Source organism: Rana temporaria, chromosome 3 (genome assembly GCF_905171775.1).
Source record: "Rana temporaria chromosome 3, aRanTem1.1, whole genome shotgun sequence".
Taxonomy (NCBI): Eukaryota; Metazoa; Chordata; class Amphibia; order Anura; family Ranidae; genus Rana; species Rana temporaria.
The window spans coordinates 318,118,784-318,145,360 of record NC_053491.1 but is presented as its reverse complement, the minus strand read 5'-3'; the positions used below and the strand labels follow the sequence as shown (position 1 = coordinate 318,145,360).

The following is a 26,577-nucleotide window of genomic DNA, read 5'->3' as shown; positions in this document are numbered from 1 at the left end:
CGTTTGATGGGCACAGTGGCTGTGTTTGATGGGCACAGTGGCTGCATTTCATGGCACAGTGGCTGCAATTGATGGGCAAAGTAGCTGCGTTTAATGGGCACAGTGGCTGCATTTGATGGGCACAGTGGCTGCGTTTGATGGGCACAGTGGCTGCGTTTGATGGCGCAGTGGTGGCGATTGATTGGCACAGTAGCTGCGTTTCATGGGCACAGTGACTGCAGATATTGTTTTTTTTTTTTCAGTTTGTTTCTGCCCCCCCAAAAATGTTAAGCACCAGCCGCCACTGGTATACAGTGTTTGGTGGAATGTTCTAGCACAGTATAAACTGTATTGTGGAATGTTCTAGCACAGTATACAATGTATGGTGGAATGTTCTAGCACAGTATACCTAGGGCTAGATTCAAGTAGCCCGCCGTAAGTTTGTGCGGGCGTAGCATATGTTATTTACGCTACGCCGCGGCAACTTAGACGGACAAGTGCAGTATTCACAAAGCACTTGCTCCGTAAGTTGCGGCGGCGTAGCGTAAATCAGGCAGCGTAAGCGCGCCGAATTCAGATTTGCAAGAGGTGGGTGTGTTTTATGTAAATAAAACATGACCCCACGTAAATGACGTCTTTAACGAACGGCGCATGCGCCGTCCGTGAAAGAATCCCAGTGCGCATGCTCGAAATTCCACCGCAAATCGTCAATGCTTTCGACGTGGACGTAATTTACGCAAAGCCCTTTTCACGAACGACTTACGCAAACGATGTAAAATTTTCAAAATTCGACGCGGGAACGACGTCCATACTTAACATTGCGTACGCCTCATAGAAGCAGGAGCAACGTTACACCGGAAAAAGCCTTACGCAAACGACGTAAAAAATTCCGCCGGGAGCACGTACGTTTGTGAATCGGCGTATCTAGGTCATTTGCATATTCTACGCCAAAAACTACGGAAGCACCACCTAGCGGCCAGCGTAAATATGCACCCTAAGATACGACGGCGTAAGAGACTTACTCCAGTCGGATCTTAGCCTAATTTCGGCGTATCTTGCTTTCTGAATACAGAAAGAAGATACGCCAGCTGAATCTAGCCCAATGTATGGAAGAATGTTCTAGTATACAATTGTAGCATTACCCCCATTGGAGCTGCTGGATTTTTGGGCAGCGTGTTACCTCGTGGGCTCCTCCGAATTCTCTAGGGGCAAGTGATGCGTATGTGCAAACAGAAGTAAAGGAATGTCCACGACAGGTGCTCTTTTGCTGTGCTCTTTATTACCCAGCCGGGTAAAAACAATAAAACTTGTGGTGAGGAAAGTAAAGTTGAAAGGAGGAAGGATAGCAGATTCAGGCGTAATGATAGGAAACAGTCCTGCTCCCAAACGTAACACTTCTCTGCGCCACTCCTGCCGGAGTGGGTTCAGTGTACCCGGACAGGCCTCTCTCACTGACCTGGCAGCCGGAGTATCACTCGGACAATTACAAGAATAAGTCTCTGCCACAGAACCTCCTTGGTGAACTTGAACTTGGGAGAAAGTCTCTGCCACAGACCCCTCTCAAAGAGCCTCAGAAGATACCTCTGCCACAGGTCCCCTCTGGGTAGAATTCTTGGAGATATGCCTCCTTGGTTGAGTTACGTCTGGATCTCCTTCAACTTGTCGCCCAGGTACTGACTGGCAGGTGATCAGTCCCGCAGTGTCCGGCTACCTGTGATCCCCGGTGGTTTCGTCCAAGCCCTATTGGACCGCTAGCCTCTCAATGGCGCTCCTCAGACCGACTCCTCATCGAACAGCACACAGCTTGGGATCTTCAAAAGAGGGAACCCAGTCGCTCGCTGGATCCCCATCGCTGGTTCAGATGCTCCGGGGCCAACATGGTCCCAGAACCAGGAACACCGCATGGCACGCACGCCCCGGCCAGGTAGGCCATAACGCCGGGGCGCTGTGATGTGGCCACCCTAAAGGTGGGTGCCACACTGGACAAAGAAGAACCCAGAACCAATGGCGTCTGATCCATAAATACCTCTCCCCAGCATGCACAGCGAGGACAAACCCTCGTGATTGGCTGCTGGGAAGAGCACCCAAACCTCGACTCCACTGCTGCCACCTGCAGTACTGGGGTTGGAAGAACACCCAAATACTGCAGAATGACCCACAGCACAGCCAAGCTGAGACAGAGGCCCTATTCTCACACCTAACAATCAGGATCAGAGTCTAACTATACTCTGATCTACCCCAGTGGCGGTTCGCCCATAGAGGGCGCTGGAGCGCCGGCCCCTCTGGCTCTCACCGCCACTGAGTCTAATAACATAGATTCATGCATTGCACGAATCTATGTTATGTCGCCGCTGCCGCTGTTCTATTCAGATGGCCGGACATGAGGCGCAGACCATCTGAATAACGGCAGCTGGTTGGCTGTACGGAAGTGCCTATCAGAGCCAGCGGCTCTGATAGGCTTTCCGAGTACAGCCCTCGGGTCCCCGGAAGCTTATCCTCGGAACGCACGGGGGGTGCGTTCCTTGGATAAGACTGACAGGCGTCTCAGCCAATCAGGTTGGCCGGTTCTGGCTACCGGTAACCTGATTGGCTGAAGTGTCATCGAGGGCGGGAGAAGACATTGAGGGTCGAGGACGTGGATGGCTGACTCCAGTAAAGGTAAGTGCCGGGCGGGGGCATTTTACAGGGCACAGTGACATCAATGGGCACAGTGGTGACAATAGGCACAGTGGGGACAATTGGCACAGCGGCATGAATGGGCACAGTGGCGACAATTAAAGGGCACAGTGACATCAATGGGCACATTGGTGACAATAGGCACAGTGGGGACAATGGGCACAGTGGGGACAATTGGTACAGTGGCATGAATGGGCACAGTGGCGAAAATTAAAGGGCACAGTGACATCAATGGGCACAGTGGCGACAATTAAAGGGCACAGTGGTGACAATTGGCACAGTGGTGACAATTGGCACAGTGGTGCGAATTGATGGCACAGTGGCTGCGTTTGATGGCATGGCACAGTGGCTGTGTTTAATGGCATGGCACAGTGGTGCGAATTGATGGCAAAGTGGCTGCGTTTGATGGCATGGCATAGTGACTGCATTTGATGGCATGGAACAGTGGTGACAATTCATGGCACAGTGGCTGCATTTGATGGCAGGGCACAGTGGTGCGAATTGATGGCACAGTGGCTGCGTTTAATGGCATGGAACAGTGGTGACAATTGATGGCACAGTGGCTGCGTTTGATGGCATGGCACAGTGGTGACAGCTGATGGCACAGTGGCTGCATTTGATGGGCACAGTGAGGCTGCAATTTTTTTTTTTCGTTTGCGCCCCCCCAAAAATTTTGAGCACCAGCCGCCACTGATCAACCCTTAAATTTGACTAGCACCAGTACTGTAAAGTACATAGGCGCTACACAATGTATGGTGGAATGTTCTTAGCACAGTATCATTGTGGTGGTGGAATGTTGTTAGCACAGTATACATTGTGGTGGTAAACACATGTCTTTGTATACTTTCTTCCTCAGGCAGAGGAGGATGTAGTGCTGAGTATAGACAGAGGAGGGGGAGCTGTGACAGGAATGTATCAGGAGATTGCTGCTTTGTACCGAGCAGGAGGGAGCAGAGCTCCTCATACAGCCGGATACAGCTCTGCTCTGAAGGACGGGAAGGAGGCTCAGCAGAGTCCCGGGCACTACATGAATGCCTGGACACTGATACCGGAGCCATAGACTGTGGCGGCGTACAAAGACACAAGAGGTGAAGGGAGGTCTCTGCTGAGCTGGACTGACGGCAGGCAAGGCTGCTGAGTGCACCGGACTGCTCAGAGGATCGGCAGCTCCATCAGGGGTCTGTGTCACCATCACCACCACCACCATCACCATCCTCCTCTTGTGGGATGACAAAGACGAGTGTGAGTCCATCACCAAGATCCTGTGATTGAGGTCAGTACAATGGGGGCTTATCAGCAAAATATTATGTATGTCCTGCCTGTCTGTCTGTGTATACCAGTCACTCATATTCAGGTCTGATTTGCTGCAAATCACCTATTTTACAGGAGCCGTGTTTCTGTTAAAGTGTATGGAAGCCCTAAAGCTGGCCATACACTCTACAATGTGATTGTACAATCTCTTAGATCTGTCACCAGTGCAAGGGCCTGCCTGATTTCATACAAATATAATGGATTCTTTAGGTGTGTCCGCAAAAATTAACACTTTTTTATTATCCAATTGATGTGTGATTTGATCAGATCATCAAACGATAAAATAGGCATCCCTTCTGAATTTGAGAAGATTAAATTGGTGAAATTGGGTGTAAGGCTACGGTGACACGGGCGATTAGGAGCGGTGCGAATAGTAGTGGCGGGACCCTCTTTGCGTGCATCTAGTAGTGATCACCGCAGGTAATCGCTGGCTGTGCAGAGAACTGCGAATAACTGCGGTCCCATTCACTATAATGGCAGGCCGCCGAGAGCCGCAGCAGGAACTGCCGCTACAATTCGCACCGGCCCTAAACGCCCGTGTGCGTCAGTCAGCAGCACTTTAATGCTGCGTTCATGAATCTCATGGTATTTTGATGGATCAGATAATGAGACTGATTAAAAAAAGATGGGTATACCGGTGGTGGAGTAGGTTGTCAGCTATAGACCGATCATTCCTATTGCGAATGATGGTTTGGAAAATAAATGAATCATTTACTGATACGTCTATGGCCACCTAAAGGCGATTCTGTCACTAGCGACACAGGATCGCTAAGAGGATGCCTGTCTATCGCTATGGAAACGCTTTAAGGCAAATGCTGCGGAATCTTCATCATTACCAATGCGAGTGACAAATCGCTGCCCCAGAATGACTCCTTGGGGACAAACACGCGATCCTGACACTGGCCATTGAGTCACATCGCTAGCGGCAGGAACGCTGGTGGCAAAGTCACCTGTGTTTCATCAGCCAATCATCTTCTCTTATTTGTTCCCTTTTGGTCTGTTGAATATAGAAAGAGGTTTGTTATAGCGGTTCTATAAGTACAAATTCTTGTTAATCCCTCCACACGATCAAAATATGGTACAACGGATCGTACGACTTTTTTTGCTTAATAGTCACAAGTAAAATGAAATAGGTTATTAAAGTCATGAAAATTCTCGTACGTCAGAAAAAAATAATCGGAAGTGATGTCATGTGTTGTAATCTATTTGTATTGTATTTTCGGACGACAACTGTACTGACTAAACGAAAATTGTACAATCTGACATCGTACGAGGAAAATTTTCGTGCTTGTCCGATCGAATAATATCGGATGGACTGTCGTGATCGGCTCACAAAAGTAGCGTACACACGATCCGCAAATCGAACGATTCTTCCTCGGACGATCGTTTTCGTCCGATATTCGGATCGTGTGTATGGGCCATAAGGCTGCTTTCACACTGGGGCGGCGGGTGCGTTAGCAGTAAAGCGTCGCTAGTTTTAGCGGCGATTTAACTCTGTTTAAGCAGCGCTTTTCAGCCGCTAGCAGCGAGATTTTAACCTCCAAGAAGGGGTTAAGAAGGGGTTGAACGCACTTGTGTTGCGGCGCTTCCGACTTGCTTTTCAGGCGCTGCCCATTCATTCCATTGGGCAGGGGTGGTGGAGGAGTGCTGTATTCAGCGCTCCCAAACTGACCCAAAGATGCTGCTGTCAGGACTTTTTTTCCCGTCCTGCAAGCGCACCGCCCCAGTGTGAAAGCACTCGGGCTTTCACACTTGTGAGGCATGAGAGGCATTGTTTAGGTGCTTTACAGGCACTGTTTTTAGCGCTAAAACACCTGAAAACTGCCTCAGTGTGAAAGGGGTCTAACTGCTGGTCGTGAGCTGACAACATAAGGCTCCATTCACATTACCGCGCCTGGAAATCGTGCGACTTTGGAGCGCAACTCTGGTGTGAGTTTTGGTGCGATTTTGATCCGACTTTACATTCTATGGATCAAAAGTCGCACCAAAGTAGTGCAGGCACCTTTTTAAAGTCGCTGCGCCTTTAAGCTACCATTGAAAATAAATATGGTGTGATTTTCCATGCGCCAAAGTCGAATGACAAATCGCACAAGTGTGAATGGAGCGTGAACGCCTGCACTACACTCAGGGCCCATTTCCATTGTTATGTTTTCATGCACGTGCTTCAGTGCACTCAATGCATGTGTCCAACTTCCCTGTCCTAAAAATAGCGCCTCTTCCCATCTCTATCCTGCAGTGCTGTGCGTTTGGGAAACTACCTACATACCCATTTTTATTGCATTTTTTGTGCGATTAGAGGTCCTTAGAAGTCATGGAAGGCAACTAATGAAAAAACATAAAGCTTATCATAGATGGATTTTATTTATTTTATTTTATTTTATATCCAAAACAAACAAACACTCCTCCATCCACACATTTGAGGTGTATGAGGGAATCTTCTGTGACCAGACAACAAATAGTGGGGTCACTCAAGGCTCCAGCAGGATCCTCTCCTGTAGTACACCGCTGGGGGTGCTGGCAAGGACAGAGCTCATCCAATGATACAACAGACATATAAAAGTATTAAATAGGTAATTACATTTTTCACTCTTTGCAGCCATTTGCTAAAATCATTTAAGTTTAATTTTTTAACACCCCATATTGACAGGAAACTACAGAATTGTTGACATTTTTGCAGATTTATTAACCACTTGCCAACCGAGGACGTCATATGACGTCCTCGACTTTGTGCGGTGATATCTGAATGATGTGGAAAAAAAGTGTAGCGCTAATAATGACTAAAATTCTAGTGAAAAAATTAACAAACCTAATATACAACACCACATGTGAATAGTGATAAATATACTAAAATAGAGTCCACATATCCTCCAATGAATGAGTAATAATGGTGATATGATCTGATCGACGTCAGAAATAAATTAAAGTAAATTAAAAAGTTCATGAGAAAGAAGTCCAGTGACTGAGTGAGTGAACAAAGTCCAACGGTGATTTCTAAATTGGAGATCCACCACCACTTATGACAAGGGGCTTACCGGATGGATTGGACCCAGAAGGGCATATACCCGCTAGGCCAATCAAGCTTTATGGCAGGGGTGTCCAAACTTTTTTCAAAGAGGGCCAGATTTAATTAATTAAACATGCGTGGGGACGGACTATTTTGCCTGACATTCTTTGAACCATTAAAATTTGGTCTAAGTGTGTTCGTCTGAGCACTAATACACTGCCTAACAAGAATTCTCTTGCCTTTGTGGCTGTGTGTGGTGAAGAGATGAGCTTGGGCGTGTTATTGGATATACTGTATATATTTTTTTTGTGGCCCCAACGAATCCCAGAGCGCTGCTTAGGGCTAAGGATGAGCTTGGGCGTGTTATTTGGATATACCGTATTTATTGGAGTATAACCAGGGCCGTCTTTAATATGGTTTGGGCCCTGGGCAAACATTTTTTTTGGGCCCCCCTCCAGCTTTTTTTGGGCCTGGCTGGTTCACATGTATGTTTTGGCGGTCTTCATTTGTGCAGGTACAGCAGCCCATTGATTTGAATGGGCTGCCATGCTTTATTTCCTGCAGAAAAAAGGTGCATTCAGCATTTTAAAAATACAGTTGCCTTGAAATCCATTCTGCTTTTGCACCATGCTACTTACCTGCAGTTCTTGCACCATGCTACTTACCTGCAGTTCTTGCACACACAAACGCACTGTGTTTTTAAAAGCGTGACCTAAACGTCTAAAAATGCAGCAAGTTTGACAGTGCGGGAACTGCAGATAAGTCACAGCAGACAGCAGAATGGACAGACAGTGCTGTATTTCAGTGCTTGATGGGCATAGGCGTGCCGTGTGCGCAGCCTATTACATGAGGCATGCGCTTTTCTTTGCAGGAAACACAGGCATGGCGGCAAATTCAAATGAATGGGCTGCTGTGCCTGCGCAAATGTGGGCCGCCAAAACACATACATGTGAACCAGCCAGGCCCAAAATAAGCCCATCAAGCAGTTAAATACAGACAGTAATGCCATGTGCTCTGAGGCTTTACTCAGCCTGGACTGCAGGTTTGGTCTGTGATTTAAAGAGTTCCTCTATTTTACACATGGCATGGGGTCCCATGGTGCTAAAGCAGAATGGACAGACGGTGCTGTGACCCCATGCCATGCCATGTGTAAAATAGAGGAACTTTTTAAAACACTGACCAGACCTGCAGTGAATCATCAAATATTATAAAGACTTTGGGCACACTCTACAGAAAACTTCTATTTACAATACAGATTAGCAAACAGTGACATACCTTGAGGAGCAGGACATGAAGAAGTCAGCCTCGGGAAGAGCAAACTGGGGATGTTATAAAATCACATTCTAATTCACTTTTATATACAAGCAGCACCCAGTGGCAGGAATGGAGAAGTGCACGTCTAAAGGGAAGCCAGGGGTGCTGTACATTTTAAAACACTGGGAAGGGAAGCAGTACTGTCACTGGCTGCGTGCCGCTGATGATTTTCAGCCTGATTTGTGGGCAGCACAGGGGCTAAGGCTAGGTTCACATCACGATTTTTACATCCGATAATCGGACCGTTAAATCGAATGGAATCGTATATGACAAAATCGTATGTAATCGTATGTCAAAATGTATTTTTTAAATCGGATTCATAAATCGCACAGCTAAATTTTCCATCCGATTTTCACAAAAAAAATCGGATCCTGATTTTAAATAATGTCTGGCAATGGCCATAAAGTATTATGTAGAGAAGTGCTTTCTGGGAAAAAGAAGATTCTTGAAGTTTCTAGCTCGTTCCAGTGTCTAGTGCGCATGCGTAATAAAAAATCGGGTACGATTTATCGGATAAAAACGCACAGTCATCCGATTTATTACGATTTAGATTGACCACAATATAAAACAAATCGGACACGATTTTAATACGATTTCAAATCAGGACCAAAAATCGTGGTCAAACACGATTTTTGATGCGATTTTAAATCGTATCAAATCTGATGCGGATCAAATCGGATTCACTTGGGGACCTACATTAATGAATGGAAGTGAATGGATACGTTTTGCCATACAGATTTGTACGATTTCAAACCTAAGAATCGTGAGAACAAGTAGGATGATAAAATCGTGGTGTGAATGCACCCTTAACGGGCGGCAGGGCCGCCATCAGGAATTATAGGGCCACTTACACAGCTTCAGGCATGGGCCCCCTGGAGCAGAGAACCGGGATGGGGGGTGCTGCCGCCTGAAATTGAGAAGCAGGGGGGGGCTGCCGCGAATTTAGAAGCGGGGGCCCTTTATAAAAAAAGAAATAAAGAAAGAAATAAAGAAAAATATATATAAAAAAAGGGGTGTAGCCATCTGGGGCCCTGGGACCTCTGGGCCCTTTAATAAAAAAAAAAAAAGAAATAAAAAATATATATAAAAAATATATTTTAAAAAGGGGGTTGCCATCCGGGACCTCTGGGCCCTTTAATAAAAAATAAATATATAAAAAAAGAAACATTTATAAAAAAAAAAAAAGGGGGGGTTGCCATCCAGGGCCCTGGGGACCTCTGGGTCCTTTAATAATAATAATAATAACATTTATATTATATTTTTTATATATATATATATATATATATATATATATATATATATATATATATATATATATATATATATATATATATATATATATATATATATATATATATATATATAAAAGAAATATATAAAAAAATATTTTTTTATAAACAAAAGGGGGGTTGTCATCCGGGGCCCTGGGGAACTACGGGCCCCTGGGGACCCCCAAACCTCTAAAAAAAAATTGGCCCTTTAATAAAAAATGAAAAAAAAATATATTAAAAAATTTTTTTTTTTTATTTAAAAATAAATAAAAAAGGGGGGTTGCCATCTGGGGCCCTGGGGGCCTCCGGGCCCTTGGGGACCCCTAAAAAAAATTGTCCCTTTAATAAAAAATAAAAATATATTAAAAAAAATATTTTTTTTTATTTAAAAAAAAATAAAAAAAAAATATTTTTTTAAATTTAAAACCCCTGACCCCTAAAAAAAAAAAAAAAAAAAAAAAAAATTTTTTTTTTTTTTTTTCAAAGGGGTTTGCTTTGGGCCCCCAACAGTGACAGGGCCCAGGGCACCTGCCCCATTTGCCCTGCGGTAAAGACGGCCCTGAGTATAACACGCACAGGCTTACCATTGCCATGAATGCATCCTCACCATTTCCATGAATGCAGCCTTACCATTGCAACCAATGCAGCCTTACCATTGCAACCAATGCAGCCTCACATGTGCCATAAATGCAGCCTCACATGTGCCATGAATGCAGCCTTACATGTGCCATGAATGCATCCCTACCATTGCAACCAATGCAGCCTTACCATTGCAACCAATGCAGCCTCACATGTGCCATAAATGCAGCCTCACATGTGCCATGAATGCAGCCTTACATGTGCCATGAATGCATCCCTACCATTGCAACCAATGCAGCCTTACCATTGCAACCAATGCAGCCTCACATGTGCCATAAATGCAGCCTCACATGTGCCATGAATGCAGCCTTACCATTGCCATCAGTGCAGCCTGAACGATGCCCATCTGCAGCTGCAGAGGGAGGGGGGCAAGACGAGTGCCGACCGATTACAAACAGGAGAATCTCTTGTTTACCCTGTGGCCTCTTTAATACAAAGTCCCGCCTCCTATGATAAACATAAACAGGATCAGCGGATTCCGCTGATCCTACTGCTGATAGATTTTATGCCTGATCATAGTACTGAAATGTGAGTGTAATTTCTATATATCTTTTACTGCCTAAGTAAACCTTTTAAACAGAATTACACTATGTGCATCTTTGCTTTTTTTATATTCCTTTTCCTTGAGCTGAGATTTTGAACCTCATATTGGGTCTAAATCAATATACATCATAAGCTGATATTGGGAATATCCTTCTCCTGGTACGTCCACTATATGGCATCGGATCTCTCTCTCCTGCATACCATTTAAGACACCTCTGGAAGTTGGATACCATCAATTTTGAGCTTTTATGACCCGTAGGTGTAAACCTATTTGGGTCCACTTAATCCGGTAAGCCTCCAATCATTCTTGGTGGTGGACACACTTCGGATTGTCACTTTATGTGCATGATGACAAATCACTTCACTGCTGATTGATTCACCAACTGTTGGGACTTTTTTACATTAGAGACTGCACTTATAAGTTCTTGCTCTTTTTTTTTTATGGACTCACGATTTTATTTTACTTTATCATCACTTTGAATACTCCTCACAGGGTTTGTTTCTACATTCCCCTTTGCACGTAGATTTAGCGCTACACTTTGCTGTTTTGTTGTATGTTTTTACAGAATTGATCTATTTCTGTTGTGTTGGCGGCCATTTATATGTTTTTAAGAAGCGCAGTGTTATTTATACTGTTTGTATAATCTTTTTACACGGTATCTTTATATACGCCTCGTAAGTCCACGGATGCGCCGTCGTATCTATGCGCCGTATTCACAGTACAAGATACGCCTGAATTTTGGCCTCCTACGACTGACGTAAGTCTCCTACGCCGTCGTATCTTGGGTGCATATTTACGCTGGCCGCTAGGGGCGCTTCCATTGATTTACGCGGCGAATATGCAAATGACCTAGATACGCCGATTCACGAACGTACTTGCGCCTGTCGCAGTAAGCTACGCCGTTTACGTAAGGCGTACGTCCGGCGTAAAGATAAACCACCAAATAGTTGGTCTTAGTCATGTTAGGGTATTGACGTCGGAACTCCCATCGGATTTTACGTCGTTTACGTAAGTCGTACGTGAATGGGGCTGGGCGTAGGTTATGTTCACGTCTTATGAATTGAGCTGGCGTATCTTAGGGAGTAAATTTGACGTGAGTCTGAGCATGCGCGCGCATGCGCCGTTCGTTCGGCGCTTCATTTACATGGGGTCACGATTCATTTTAATACAACACGCCCACTACCTGCCTACTTTGAATTAGGCGGGCTTACGCTGGCCCATTTACGCTACGCCGCCGTAACTTAGGGAGCAAGTGCTTTGTGAATACTGGTCTTTCCTCTCTGTTACGTTGGCGTAGCGCATATGAGCTGCGCTATGCCCGCTCAAATATACGCCGCTCTACCTGAATCCGGCCCTCTGTGTTTTTCTGTCAATATAGAGTGCTGTGTGTACATTAATGAGGAAAAAAATTAACTTAAAAGATTTTAGCAAATGGCTGCAATATAACAAAGAGTGAAAAATTTAAGGGGGTCTGAATACTTTCCGTACCCACTGTATAGGTCAAATGCCTCCAACCCTATATGACAGATTCATTAAAGAGCGAGGGTTGGGACTTTATATGAAGCATGCAGCTGGGGAGGTGACCATGAAACAAACTGTGTGTGACCAGTTATATATCTGTACATACTGGACCTCAATACAATGCACATAAAAAGTATAATTTAATAAAATGTATTCCATATATAATATATAAAGCAAGGCATCATAATAAAATAGCATAATAGTCCATGATAATAAGGTTTGTGGAACATCAGACACATTGATCCATATATCACACAGTACATATATAAAAGAATACATGTTTGTTACAGCATTATACAATAAAACATGATAAATAAAATTAGCGCAATGATCTTGAACCGTAAACATGATAGTGACATTAGAATAGCATAACGAGTTTCATGGATGACCTCCACTCATCAGGAGCAGATGCTTGATATATTTATATATAATTGATAAGTTGTTACCATTAATAATGGGTCCCAATATAAGAGGGCAGGGGAGGGGGAGGAAAAATAAAAGTATGGAAAAACTGAAAAACACCCATACTTGCAATATAACTATGAGTCTGAAATAAAGCGATGAGATCTGCATGCCGGCTGGACCAGTCTTCAGCCCCGGGAGCTGAGGTGGAAAAACCCAAGATAATCTGGTGGAAAACCCTCAGGAGACAGATGTCCTTGGGAGTGAGGTCCCCTATGGATGGTCAGGGGGGATGTGAATAACATAGCCGTGGAACCTCTGCAAATGAATATGAGAATTATGCGTATTATTACATATACCTATTTAAGATTATAGAGTGTGGACCAATGCTGTCATGAGAAATAGTGGGGGAAATAGTGATCATATGGGAATATGCCATATCTGGGTGTGGAGTGGATGGAAAGTATGAGAAGTGACTTGATGTACCCCAAATTTCGGGGGATACATATATTGAAATAGAGACCACACACCAAAGGAGAGGGTAAAGGGAATAGGAAAGAAAATCTGCCACAATACTACCTGAAACTCCTAGGCCAACACACATGCTCCATAATAGTGCACGATGTCCAAAGAGGCCAACAACCACAAGGGGCATCTATCAAACTGAAGGGAATATATATACTCTGGTGTAATCAAGGGTGACCACCAACATATAATGTCCCCCAATCCCCTTGATTAAGCTCCGGGGGCAGAGTGAAATGCATTGGGGGCATGGCCTGGCATTGCTGGACCTTGGTCTGAGGCTGTCATTTCACATATGCACAGGGTCTTGCAGTGATGTGTGGTGCATAGGACCTGATCACTTAGCTTTAGCACTGATCCAAACCAGTGTTGCCAACCGCCAGTATTTTTACTGGCAGCCAGTAAAAAATTGGCACTTTTCTCCTGCCAGTAAATGCCAGTAAGAAGAAAAGGTTGCCAGTAAAAAATATGACTGTGACGCGCAGCACGAAACTGTGCACAATGCAGCTCAGGGCCAGAGCTGGCTGAGACCATCCAAGTGTTCGGGCAGTGCCGGTAGGTGCGGGTATGGTGGAGGCGGTGTTTGAGTGTATTGTGTGATCTCATGGTGCAAGGGAACCAAGCAGAGCGGCCGGAGCCTTGTGTGTGGGTCTGCAAGATGGGAGTAAGGCAAGGTAGGGGCAAGACTGTCAGTGTTGTTTGGACTGTAAGGCCCCGTACACACGAGAGGATCCATCCGCTGGAATTGATCCGCGGACCGGCTCCAGCGGATAGATCCCCTGGTGTGTACGATCTATTTCCGCTGATTTTTATCCCCTGGGATGGATTTCAAGCGGATACAAATTTGAAGACATGCTTTCAAATCTATCCGCTTGAATCCATCCAAACGGATTGATCCGCTGGTCTGTACAGACTCACCGGATCAATCCGTCTGAATGGATCCCCCGCATGCGTCATAATGATTTGACGCATGCGTGGAATTCCTTATATGACAGCGTCGCGCACGTCGCCGTGTCATCATCGCGGCGCGACACGTCATCGCGATGGGATTTCGGCGCGGATTTCGATCCTATGGTGAATACACTCCATCGGATCCAAATCCGCGGAAATCCTCGAGAGGATTTATCCGCGGAAACGGTCCGTTGGACCGTATCCGTGGATAAATCCTCTCGTGTGTACTAGGCCTTAGGGACTAAAGGGACCACCTGGCATGGAGAGAGACTAAATTTCATGAGTGCGTCGCCCATTCTAATGTATTGCCCTCCTGAGTCCTGTCCCCTAGCTAGTTACTTACTATATCGAAAATAAAATAAGAAATATGCTTTTTGCCTTAAAGGATCACTAAAGGAATTATTTTTTTTAGCTAAATAGCTTCCTATACCTTACTGCAGTCCTGGTTTCATGTCCTCATTGTTCGTTTTTGCTTTGAAGTTGCTGTAATTCTGCTCTGATCTCCACACTTCCTGGTTGTCTGGCTCCTTATGAAAAAACTCATGGGAGCTTCTCACTGTGGTCCAAGCTGTGTGTCTAAAACTCCTCAGAACCAATCAGATTCATTTTAAAAACAAAACACTGCCCTGGATTTGTTTGTTTTTGTTCTGTGGGTCTCTTTACTTCACAGAAACATGAAACCAGTTTAAAAACGAAAGTTAAACTAGAGGCACATTATATGATTGAATTTAATCTATTTTTAATCATTTTTAAAAGGAATCAGTTAACTTTTATGTCTCTATACCCTGTAAACAGTCATTTCAGCAAAACAATTTTTTTCCTTTAGTGACCCTTTAATATCTACCTTAAATCACATTGCTAATTGCATATTGTACTTATTTGTAGCCTAAATACTGGAATTTTCACTTAAAACTAATTTTGTAACTGCCAGTAAAAACTTGGTGGTGCCAGTAAAAAATTTTTGTCGTGTCAGTAAATTTCAAACTGGTAGGTTGGCAACACTGATCAAAGCAATGTTTTCCAACAAGCCCACTGACCATAGATGGATTGGAAACCAGCCCGTCCCTGCTGAGCTGGGCAAATTTGACCCATCCACGGCCAGCATAAGGCACAAGGTACTGATGAACGAACATCAGATTCCTGGCTTAAAAACATGAGGATGGGCTGTATAATAAAATAAAAACCTTCTAGCTTTAGGCCCTTTCACACTGCTCAGATGGGAATCTGTCTGCTGGTCCTCGCTGAGCATGAGGGTGGGTGGTTTGTGTCGGCTCCACTTATACCGAGTGGACACAGCCCGTTCTCTTCTATGGCTGTTCAGATGTAAACGGACCACCCAACCGCCATCTGATCTGATCTGCTAGACCAGGGGTCTCCAAACTTTCTGAAGAAAGGGCCAGTTTACTGTCCTTCAAACTTTAGTGAGGGCCGAACTATGGTCAGAGCCACTGTACTAACAAGCCAATGTTAGCCCAGCGATGTCCCCATAGGTGCATAGATCTAAGTGGGTGTGTTATCAACCCTGCTGGGAGGTGTTTTGTGAACTACAAAAACACCTCCCACATGTTATGCAGAAGAAGAGATGGTTAGGTGTTCTGTAGTTCTAAAGCTACTTTTACACTGAAAGCGCCCGGTGTCAGCAGTAAAGCGCTGCTAGTTTTAGCGGCGTTTAAGCAGCGATTTTCGTCCGTTAGTGAGGCGATTTTAACCCCCACTAGCGACAGAAGAAAGGGTTAAAAGCGCCTGAATTGCAGCATACTTTGCAGGTGCTTCGGCAGCGCTGCCCATTTATTTCAATGGCAGGAGCAGTAGAGGAACGATGTATACACGGCTCCTGCACCGCTACAAAGATGCTGCTCGGGCTTTCACACTGGGGAGGCATGAGAGGCAGTTTTCAGGCGCTTTACATGCGCTATTTTTCGCGCTAAAATGTCTGAAAAATGCCTTTTCAGACATTGATCTCATACCTTTCTTTTCTGGAGCAATAACACTGCTCACCCTAATAAAGTAATTGTGTTACTGGCAGGATCAGGTGGAAATGAAGGGGCTAATAAGCTTGAAAAAAATAAAAGAATGCAGCCACCACATCTAAGGACTAGAAAGCAGAAAAATATAAAAACTTTATTCATACACTTTAAATAACCAATGAAAAGACGGTGTTGAATCAAGCAATTTATCTATGGCCTGGCTAATGGTGGCCATACACTATACGAAAAATCAGCCAAAATTCGGTCATTTGGCCAGTTAGTTTTTCCGCCAGTTAATGGGCACAAAATTGGTAATCGTTGGAATGTTTTTGAAATGAAAAACGAAGGACAAGTTTGGAAATTTTTGAAAGATTAATGTGTTTCCCGTCCGAACTGTCTGCACTGGGTATATGTAAAAAAAAAAAAGAAAATGATTTATTTATTTCCACTGAACGATTTATCGGTCATTACATAATGGCACTATCGTTTGCTCTCACAGCCGAATGTTGGTTTTGGAAAATATGTTTGGCCGATTTTTCGTATAGTGTATGGCCAGCATAACTCACATTCATACATGCATATATTAGGGTAAATTAACCTACCAGCATGTCTTGGAATGAAACCAGATAATCCATAGAAAACCTAAATGGTGGATATTCAGACCATTGACCTCTGCCAGTGCTCTCAGGTGGAAGAGCTACTACACCACTGTGCTGTATATTGTCCTTTGACAGCCAGTGCTCCTACTAGGGTTGCCACCTGTCCAGAATTTACCCAGACAGTCTGGGTATTGAATCATCTGTCCGGAGTTCAGTCCACCTGAAAACCAGACATGTTATTCAGACAGGAATATGGCTCAGAACAGGGCGACAGGAGGATAAGGGGGCAATATGTGTGCCGCATTACTATTCTCTTTGGGGTGCCCAAAAGTTCTCAGGTCTGTTACAATCCTATAGTGCAGGGGTAGGAAACCACCGGCACGGGTGCCACAAGCAGCACACAAAGCCTCTTTTGCCAGCACTCGACTCCCTCCCCATCAGCAGAGCAGTGCAGGGAGGTGTCAGTGAAACACTAATGCATTCCAATTTCATAATTCCCCACGCTGCACCTGCACTGAGGGGGAGGCACTATGCCCCCACACATTGTAAAAGATGGGAAACATTGTTTGGTTCTCTAACTTTGCTTTAGCTGCGATTGTCAGCTTTTGTGATGGGAAGAGATTGGGTGCAGTTCTGGTAGGTGGGGGTCCCTTTTTCTAGGAGGAGGAGGACTGTCCTTGGCCACTGCTAAAGCCAAACACAGTCCTGCTAGTCCCGTCCACCATCTGGAGGAAGATGACTTGCTTGGTTGCCACTACCAATCTCAGAGACAAGGGATTTCACTGTGATTGAGAAAACCACAATCAGGTGACAGTTTGTGGAATTACTGTTGAGCTTCTGGGAACTTTGTTGAAATTATTCCTGAACCTTTACATCACTTACTACTGAACCCTTGCACTATGTGTCCCTTTAAGCCCAAGCCAGTATTCAGTGCAATGTAAATCACACCCAACTTTTCCTGTGCCGCAAAGCGCCGCACTTTTTCTCAGCTGCATGGGCCCAACTTATGATCCTGCACACAGGCCCTCTGCGTTCAGGAAATGCCCCTGACCTGAGCTCATCATTGCACATCCATTTCAGATGCTTGTATGTGACATCACATACAAGCACATGGGCTGGATGTGAGGGGTGGATCAGCAGGATGAGTGTGCCACGACAGGTAGATGTGTCTAATCTTTGCTTCCTTTCACCACTCTGCATATCACACATATCATAGATGACAAGAGGGTACAGCGGTGGAGCAGATGAGCAGGAGGGTACAGTGGTGGAAGAGATGAGAAGGTGGTTCCACCGTGGGACAGAAGAGCAGGGGAGTACAGTGGTGGGGGTGTGGGGCAGATGAGCAGGGGGGTTCAGTGTTGGGGCAGATGAGAAGGGGTTTCAGTGGTGGAACAGAAAAGCAGGGGGGGTAGAGCAGTGGGGCAGATGTGAAAGGAGGTGTATTGGTGGGACAGATGAGCAGGGAGTCAAAGTGGTGGGGCAGATGAGCAGATGGGTACATTGGTAAGGCAGATGAAAAAGCAGGTTACAGTGGTGGGGCAGATGAGAAGGTAATTCAGTAGTGAGACAGAAGAGCATGGGGATACGGCGGTGGAGCAGATGTGCAGGGAGGTACAGTGGTGGGGCAGATGGGAAAAGGGGTACAATGATGGTGCAGATGAGCAGGGGGTTACAGTGGTGGGACTGAAGAGCAAGGGGGTACAGTGGTGGTGCAGATGTGCAGGAGGTACAGTGGTGGGAGGCATGAGAAGGGGGTTCAGCAGTGGGACAGAAAAGCAGGGGGGTACAGTGATGGGCCAGATGTACAGGGGGTTACAGTGATGGGACAGAAGAGCAGGGTGGTACAGTGGTGGGGCAGATGTACAGGGGGTTACAGTGATGGGACAGAAGAGCAGGGTGGTACAGTGGTGGGCAGATGTACAGGGGTTACAGTGATGGGACAGAAGAGCAGGGTGGTACAGTGGTAGGATAGATGTGCAGGGGGTTATAGTGGTGGGACATATGAGCAGGTGGAAACAGAGGTGAGGCAGATGTGCAGGGGGTTATAGTGGTGGGACAGATGAGCAGGGGGTACAGAGGTGGGGAAATATGTGCAGGGGGTTACAGTGGTGGGACAGAAGAGCAGGGTGGTACAGTGGTGGGGCAGATGTGCAGGGGGTTATAGTGGTGGGACATATGAGCAGGGAGTACAGAGTTGAGGCAGATGTACAGGGGGTACAGAGGTGGGGCAGATGTGCAGGGGGTACAGAGGTGGGGCAGATGTGCAGGTGGAAAGAGAGGTGGGGCAGATGTGCAGGGGGTTACAGTGGTGGGGCAGATGTGCAGGGGGTTACAGTGGTGGGGCAGATGTGCAGGGGGTTATAGTGGTGGGACATATGAGCAGGGAGTACAGAGTTGAGGCAGATGTACAGGGGGTACAGAGGTGGGGCAGATGTGCAGGGGGTTAGAGAGGTGGGGCAGATGTGCAGGGGGTTACAGTGGTGGGGCAGATGTGCAGGTGGAAACAGAGGTGGGGCAGATGTGCAGGTGGAAACAGAGGTGGGGCAGATGTGCAGGTGGAAACAGAGGTGGGGCAGATGTGCAGGTGGAAACAGAGGTGGGGCAGATGTGCAGGTGGAAACAGAGGTGGGGCAGATATGCAGGTGGAAACAGAGGTGGGGCAGATGTGCAGGGGGTTACAGTGGTGGGGCAGATATGCAGGTGGAAACAGAGGTGGGGCAGATGTGCAGGGGGTTACAGTGGTGGGGCAGATGTGCAGGGAGTTACAGTGGTGGGGCAGATGTGCAGGGGGTTACAGTGGTGGGGCAGATGTGCAGGGGGTACAGAGGCGGGGCAGATGTGCAGGGGGTTACAGTGGTGGGGCAGATGTGCAGGGGGTACAGAGGCGGGGCAGATGTGCAGGGGGTTACAGTGATGGGGCAGATGTGCAGGGGGTTACAGTGGTGGGGCAGATGTGCAGGGGGTACAGAGGCGGGGCAGATGTGCAGGGGGTTACAGTGGTGGGGCAGATGTGCAGGGGGTACAGAGGCGGGGCAGATGTGCAGGGGGTTACAGTGATGGGGCAGATGTGCAGGGGGTTACAGTGGTGGGGCAGATGTGCAGGGGGTACAGAGGCGGGGCAGATGTGCAGGGGGTTACAGTGGTGGGGCAGATGTGCAGGGGGTACAGAGGCGGGGCAGATGTGCAGGGGGTTACAGTGGTGGGGCAGATGTGCAGGGGGTTACAGTGGTAAAATAGGTTTGCAGGGGGGACAGTGATGATCTGAAGTGTGGAGTTGCAGGAATTGGGGCTGATCTGAGGCATGCAGGATGTTAATTTCTTACTTTTACTATTAAGTAGTTTATAGCATTGATTTATTTTATAAAAAAAAATTATTTTCCCGATTGAGCGTGTGAAGTTGACATTTTTTTGTTGTAAAATCGGGACGCTCAATTTCTTTGAAAAAATATTTCGGCACACTGTGCTAAAAGGTTGCCTACCCCTGCTATAGTGTATACAACAAAAAAGTGTTTGGGTTTGGCTTGAAGAAAAAGTGGCAACCCCATCTCCTACCTACATCAGAATTCCCAGTGATTGCACCTCATTGGCTGCAGACACTGTTCATCGACAATTTTCCACCCAGATCTTAGATGGGATCAGAATTTCCTGGAAGAGATTGCCAAGTATTGCCAGGGGCCAGTGCTGTCATCTGGGACATGTAGACCTGGCACAGGGAAAACATGTTCCTGTGGATTTTGTTTATTTACGTAAAAACAGACAGATTCCACAGAACTTTGATGGAGTACAGTATATTGATGATTTTGCTGACTCTGCAGCATCCTATGATCTAATGGCCCTCGCTGTCACAGCTAAATAGACACACATACTAGGGTCAGTAATTAACCTCACAGGATGTTTGGTTTGTGGGAGGAAACCAGAGATAACACAAGGGGAAGGCAAGCAGATAGTGTCCCTGGTGGGCACAGAGATCAGGAATCCGCTGCTGCAAAGTAAAAGTACTGGCGGCTGAATATTGGCAGCAAAAGATTTTCCCAGTCACTGACCTGAAAGAAGAATGCAGGTGAGGATTTATGAACTTACTAAATGCTTGCCTCAGGTCATTGGCACAAATTGTACTGAAGTCAGAGGATCAGCAAACTAACATTGTCAGAAGCAGGGCAGCAATGGCAGCCTCCATGTTTAATTTAATACAGGTTTCCTTTAAATCTTTTAACCACTTCAGTCCCGGAAAGGCTTCACCCCCTTAATGACCAGGCCATTTTTTGCGATACGGCACCACGTCGCTTTAACTGACAATTGCGCAGTCGTGTGACGCTTTACACAAACAAAATTGTTATTTTCTTCACACAAATAGAGCTTTTATTTGGTGCCATTTGATCACCGCTGTGGTTTTTATTTTTTGTGCTATAAACAAATAAAGACAATTTTGAAAAAAATATATTTTTTTACATTTGCTATAATAAATATCCAAAAAATAAATGTCTTCATCAGTTTAAGCCAATATGTATTCTTCTACATAATTTTGGCAAACAAAATCACAATAAGTGTATATTGATTGGTTTGCGCAAAAGTATTTATGGCATTATTTTTTTTTTTTTTACTAGTAATGTCGGCATTCAGCGATTTTTTTTTTTTTTTTTTTGCGGAACTGCAACATTGTGGCAGGCAGATCAGGCACGCTTTTTTGGGACCAGTGAGATTTATGCAGCGATCAATGTTAAAAATAGCCACTGATTACTATATAAATGTCACTGGCAGGGAAGCGGTTATCACTAGGGGGCGATCAAGGAGTTAATGTTCCCTAGGGAGTGTACTGACAGGGGGCCATATTCTCAGAAGAGTTACGACGGAGTATCTCAGGAAACTCTGTTGTATCTCTGTTTTTTGACCCGCGTATCTATGCGAGTGATTCCTAGAATCATTTTCGCATAGATACGCTGTAGATCCGACAAGTGTAAGTCACTTATACTGTCGGATCTTAAATGTAATTCGCCGCCGGCCGCTAGGTGGCGTTTACGTTCAGGTCTCATTTGTTTATGCAAATGAGCCTGATACGCCGATTCCCGAACGAAATCGCGTCGCGTAACTGTCGCTTACGTCGTTTGCGTAAGCGTAAGGTTACCCCTGCTATATGAGGGGTAGCCTTACGGCAGTCCGACGTATGCCATGTTAAGTATGGAGTCGGGTCCGCGCCGTCTTTTCCCGTCGGGTACGTCGTTTTCGTAAGTCGTTCTTGAATACGACCTTACGTCAATGACGCACACGTCGGTGTCATTGACGTTTTCCGTCGAGAACTGGAGAATGCGCACTGGGCTATTTTAAGCCCGGCGCATGCGCAGTTCGAACGGCACGGGGACGCGCTTAATTTAAATACAAGCCGCTCCCTTGGAATTACGCGAGGATACGCCGGGCCAATTACACTACGCCGCCGCAAACTACGGAGCAAGTGTTTGGGGAATACAGCACTTGCTCCTGTAAGTTGGGGCGGCGTAGTGTAAATAGCTTACGCTACTACAAGAATCTGGCCCAGGGAGTGGAGAGAGATCGCTGTTCCTGATCACTAGGAACAGCAGATCTTTCTCTCCGCCCCTGTCAGAACAGGCATCTGTTTTTTTACATTGACTGATCCCCGTTCTGGCTCTCTGTGGAGCGATCGTGGTGTAGCCGGTGGACATCGCGGCCGCCGGTCACATGCATCGGCTTCGGCGACACGCCTGCTCTTAAAGTGGCCAACGTACAGCTACGGCGATTTGGGCAGACGTGCCAACCTGCTGCAGTATAATGACATCGCCTGGTCGGCAAGCGGTTAAACTTCCCCATTGTGGAAAATGTTACTCACTGTGGCTGCACACTTTTCCATTAATCACAGAATGTAAATGATTGCGAGAAATAAAGGAATCAACTGCAAAATGTGCCTCTGTATATAAAAAAAAAGACAATGAGGGAGATTTTCTAAAACTGGCGCACACAGAATCTGGTGCAGCTGTGCATACAGTAGTAACCAATCACCTTCTCACTTGTTCAATTAAAGTAATAAGTTTACCTTTGTAAAATAAATAAATAAAAGAAAATGCACATTTTTTTGCAGGTAAAAAAAGAGTTTACTTTTTTTTTTTACTATGTACCTGGAAAGCATTGCACCCGCAATCAGCAGATCGCAGGTGCAATGCAAGGCTCCTGCAGACTGTCGGTGTATCTGTCGTACCTCGTACAGGTAGGCAGTTACACAAGGACAGGAAGATACTATGAACTACACAGGCTGTCTGTACTTGTAGTTCTCCCATTCACAGAACTCTGTAAATGAATGACGCAGCTGGATGGGCGGGGCCCCATACGGCTGCGTTTTTAAAAAATTGTGTCAGCAGGTGCCTGGAGAAGATCCCCTGCTCATTGCCACAACAGGGGATGAGGGGGCTGCTGCAACAGTGACATGTTACATGTTACACTCTGAATATGGGTTTAGCGTGTAACATGTTACAAAAGCTGAACTTATTTAAGCTCTGACAATAAAACGTAAAAGCAAATTGGTTATTATGCACAGCTGCACCAATTTTATTAAATCCCCCCCCCCCCCTTATATCGTAATAACATGAGGCAAGAGGTGCAGCTTGTACAAATGTGGAATAAGGGCCCTTTCACACTGCTCTGTAGCAAAAAATGTTGCTGTGTTTCAGATGCGTTTTCAGTGCTTCCCCCCTCACCTGTACATAGTCTGTTTATATAGAGAGCGATACATAGTTAGATCTTACCCATACTATGTCGATTAGCTATGTCTAGGGTCACTTAGATCACATTGTAATATTTGTGGGTATTACTGTAAACAGGATATCTCAGCATCTTGCAATTGATTCTAAACTTCCGATTTAATAACTTCCTAAAAACTGTTTGCAATCATAGCATGGCAGCTTGACTTATTTGCAGTTGTTCTAAAGCTGTTGGCTGCTCCTCGTTGGTGGGCATTATGCTGCTGATGCTATAGTGAGGGAGCCCTAGATTGATCACTACCTTTTAACACTGATTCAACTATGTCCTACTGTCATTTGATTTCTTTATTGTATCAGCCCAGGTTCACACTGGGTACGTTTTGCTTCGATTTGAGATGCGATTTCACATGTGAAATCGCATCTCAAATCGGCGGCATTTGCCGGCAATTGTCGGCAATGACACCGTCCTAATCGGTGCGACGCCGCATCTGCGGCACTGCACCGATTTCAAAAAGTAGTTCCTGCGATTTCTGGCCGCGATTTACATTGACATCTGTGCAGAAACCTGCACAGATGTCTCTTAAATCGCGGCCGAAATCGGGAGTGCCGGCGGGAGTGAAATCGTGCGAGTTCAGCTGAACTCTCGCAGCCCAGTGTGAACCAGGGCTCAAAGTCAGAAAAAAATTAAGGACGTTTTACTTGTGTAAATTTTAATTATTTACATGCCCAGCAGGTGTAGTTTTAGGCTCCTTTCCAAGTTTTCATGTTGAATGGTACCTCATCTTCTAAAAAGTTTTTTTTTTTTTTTTAACAGAGTTCAGTAGCTCAAGCTGGAGTTTACATGCACAATTAAAAGTATTTTCTTGTTGAAAAGCTGCATCTGAGGTTTTAGTCAGACAGGGTCAACTGGAAAGGTGATTACTACAGCTGGGTTCTATCTGTAAAGTGGACCCTTTTTGTTTTTACTTACAGTTACTTTTTTTTTATTTCCTGTTTTTTCAAAGAACCGTTAATGTAATCAGATGCATCCTGGGAAGGCTACTTCACCAGTGCTTTCCCCCTCAGATGATGAGCATATTTTATTCTATCTTTTGATGTGACAACACTGAAGAAATGACACTTTGCTACAATGTAAAGTAGTGAGTGTACAGCTTATATAACAGTGTACATTTGCTGTCCCCTTAAAATAACTCAACACACAGCCATTAATGTCCAAACCGCTGGCAACAAAGTGAAAAAGTGAAAATGTCCAAATTGTGCCCAAACAAAGTGTCAATATTTTGTGTGACCGCCATTATTTTCCAGCACTGCCTTAACCCTCTTGGGCATGGAGTTCACCAGAGCTTCACAGGTTGCCACTGGAGTCCTCTTCCACTCCTCCATGGCGACATCACGAAGCTGGTGGATGTTAGAGACCTTGCGCTCCTCCATCTTCCGTTTTGAGCTCCCAATCACAGGCAGGGAGGAATAGGACTGTCATCATGCAGCTACCCTGTCACCACCTGACACTCAGCCAGACTCAAGCCCTTCAACTGCAGCTACTCACTCAGAAAATAGCACCCAGGCTGTGGACCGTTCCTACACAGTGAGTACGGCCTCCCCCCCCCCCCCCCCCCCCCCCCCCCCTCTTCCTGGACCCCTTGGACAGGCTGCCAAGCCCACCATAGCAGATGTGCTCCAACCAGTTTACCAATCCCATGCCTGAAAACGTACATCAGCCTTGAAAGGCGGTGTAGGTGAATTGGAAGATGTGGTGCACCCTCTGTGCACTGACGTCAAAGTAGCCATCTGCAAGATCAACACCAACTTAAAAATAAGTGGAGAACTGCTGCCCAGCAGTGTACTCTCCTGCCCCCCACAGTGCTGCCGGCTTTTCCCCCTCTAGGAAGCCGACAGGGGGAAGAATGTTTCAGGAGAACAGGGAATGGGCCAGTAAATATGTTATTTATTTATTCCTTTTCTGAATGGACAGAGTCAGTGATTGGTACCTATCATGGACTTTGTTCATTCATAACTAAAGCTGTGTTTACTAAGCTCCAGTTTGTGAATGAACAGGAAGCTTTGTACAGAGCTATTCCTGTACATTTATTCTGTACAGCTGAGGCTGCAGAGATGGAGATTGAGGGCTGTCTCCTTTCTCTGTCTGAAAACTGGAACATCAGAGGTTTGTTTAGACTCCTGAAATTTCATCAAAGCCTCACAAACAGAGCTCCTTTATTAATTGTAAAAAATAATATATATTAAAATTTTAAAAACAAAAAAATAAAATCACCAAAATAGACATACGGAGACCAGTGGCAGGACTACCAGGGTCGCACTTTCGACCGGGCCCTGGTGTTCCGCCACTGTGGGGGGGCCTAAGATGGCAGGAAGGGGACCTGCTGCGATGGGAGTAAAGGGCCCGGGGATCAGTGAGAAGGGCCCCAGCTGGGGGTCAGGGGATCCTGAAGGTTCTAGGTAAGCCTCTGGCCTGCTCTTTTCTGCCATCGCATGATGATGCCACCTACTGTATCACACTGAGGAACCAAATTCAGCTCCAGTATAAAGCTTTACTTTGCAAACTAAGTTGATGTTTTGCAAACATCACCACATGCACTGCTTTTACAATAATTTCAACACAAGAATAGAGTTTTTAAAGCAAAACTTTACTGTAAAGGGGAAGCTCCGCTTTATGTGTTCCTTCCCCCTCCTCCAACACATTTGGCATATATTCATTTTTCATGATGAGTAGGTAGGTAGCCTAGGCTAAACAATTATTTTTTGACTTGCAATTTGTCTCTGAACTTGCTAAGACACTGCAGGAAGGGTCAATTCCATAGCACAGTCCCTCCATCCTTGCATCTCATAAACCTCTCTTCTTCTGGGAGTTTCTATTTCCTCTACCCCTCCTGTTCTTTGATGTGGATCCTGGAGGTGGAGTGAAGAGGAATACTAAAGAGTGACACTTGAGTGACAGCTCTGAGCCTGCTTGAGCTGCGCAAGATAGCCTTACCCAGCAGCAGTCTCAGTGCTTTTGGATGTTTACACAGGGAAAGCTTTTACTGGTAAATAACATACATAAAATACTTTAATTGTCATATAATATTATGGGAAAATTGTTAAAGCCCAAACTTCAGCAACAGACACCTTCGGCTGCAGATGCGTGCTCACCTCCTCACATACAAAGCAGGACT

At 45.6% G+C, this 26,577-nt stretch overlaps 1 protein-coding gene across 3 annotated transcripts in view; it reads left to right on the top strand.

The window, feature by feature from the left end:
* The first annotated feature begins 3,535 nt into the window (after window positions 1-3,535).
* The window catches only part of ARAP3 (ArfGAP with RhoGAP domain, ankyrin repeat and PH domain 3), a 259,199-nt gene continuing 236,157 nt past the window's right edge, over window positions 3,536-26,577 (top strand). For all 3 annotated transcript variants that reach the window (XM_040344956.1, XM_040344957.1, XM_040344954.1), the window contains exon 1: window positions 3,536-3,928. The gene's annotated coding sequence lies outside the window, so the exon portion shown is untranslated. The remainder of the gene's footprint in view (window positions 3,929-26,577) is intronic.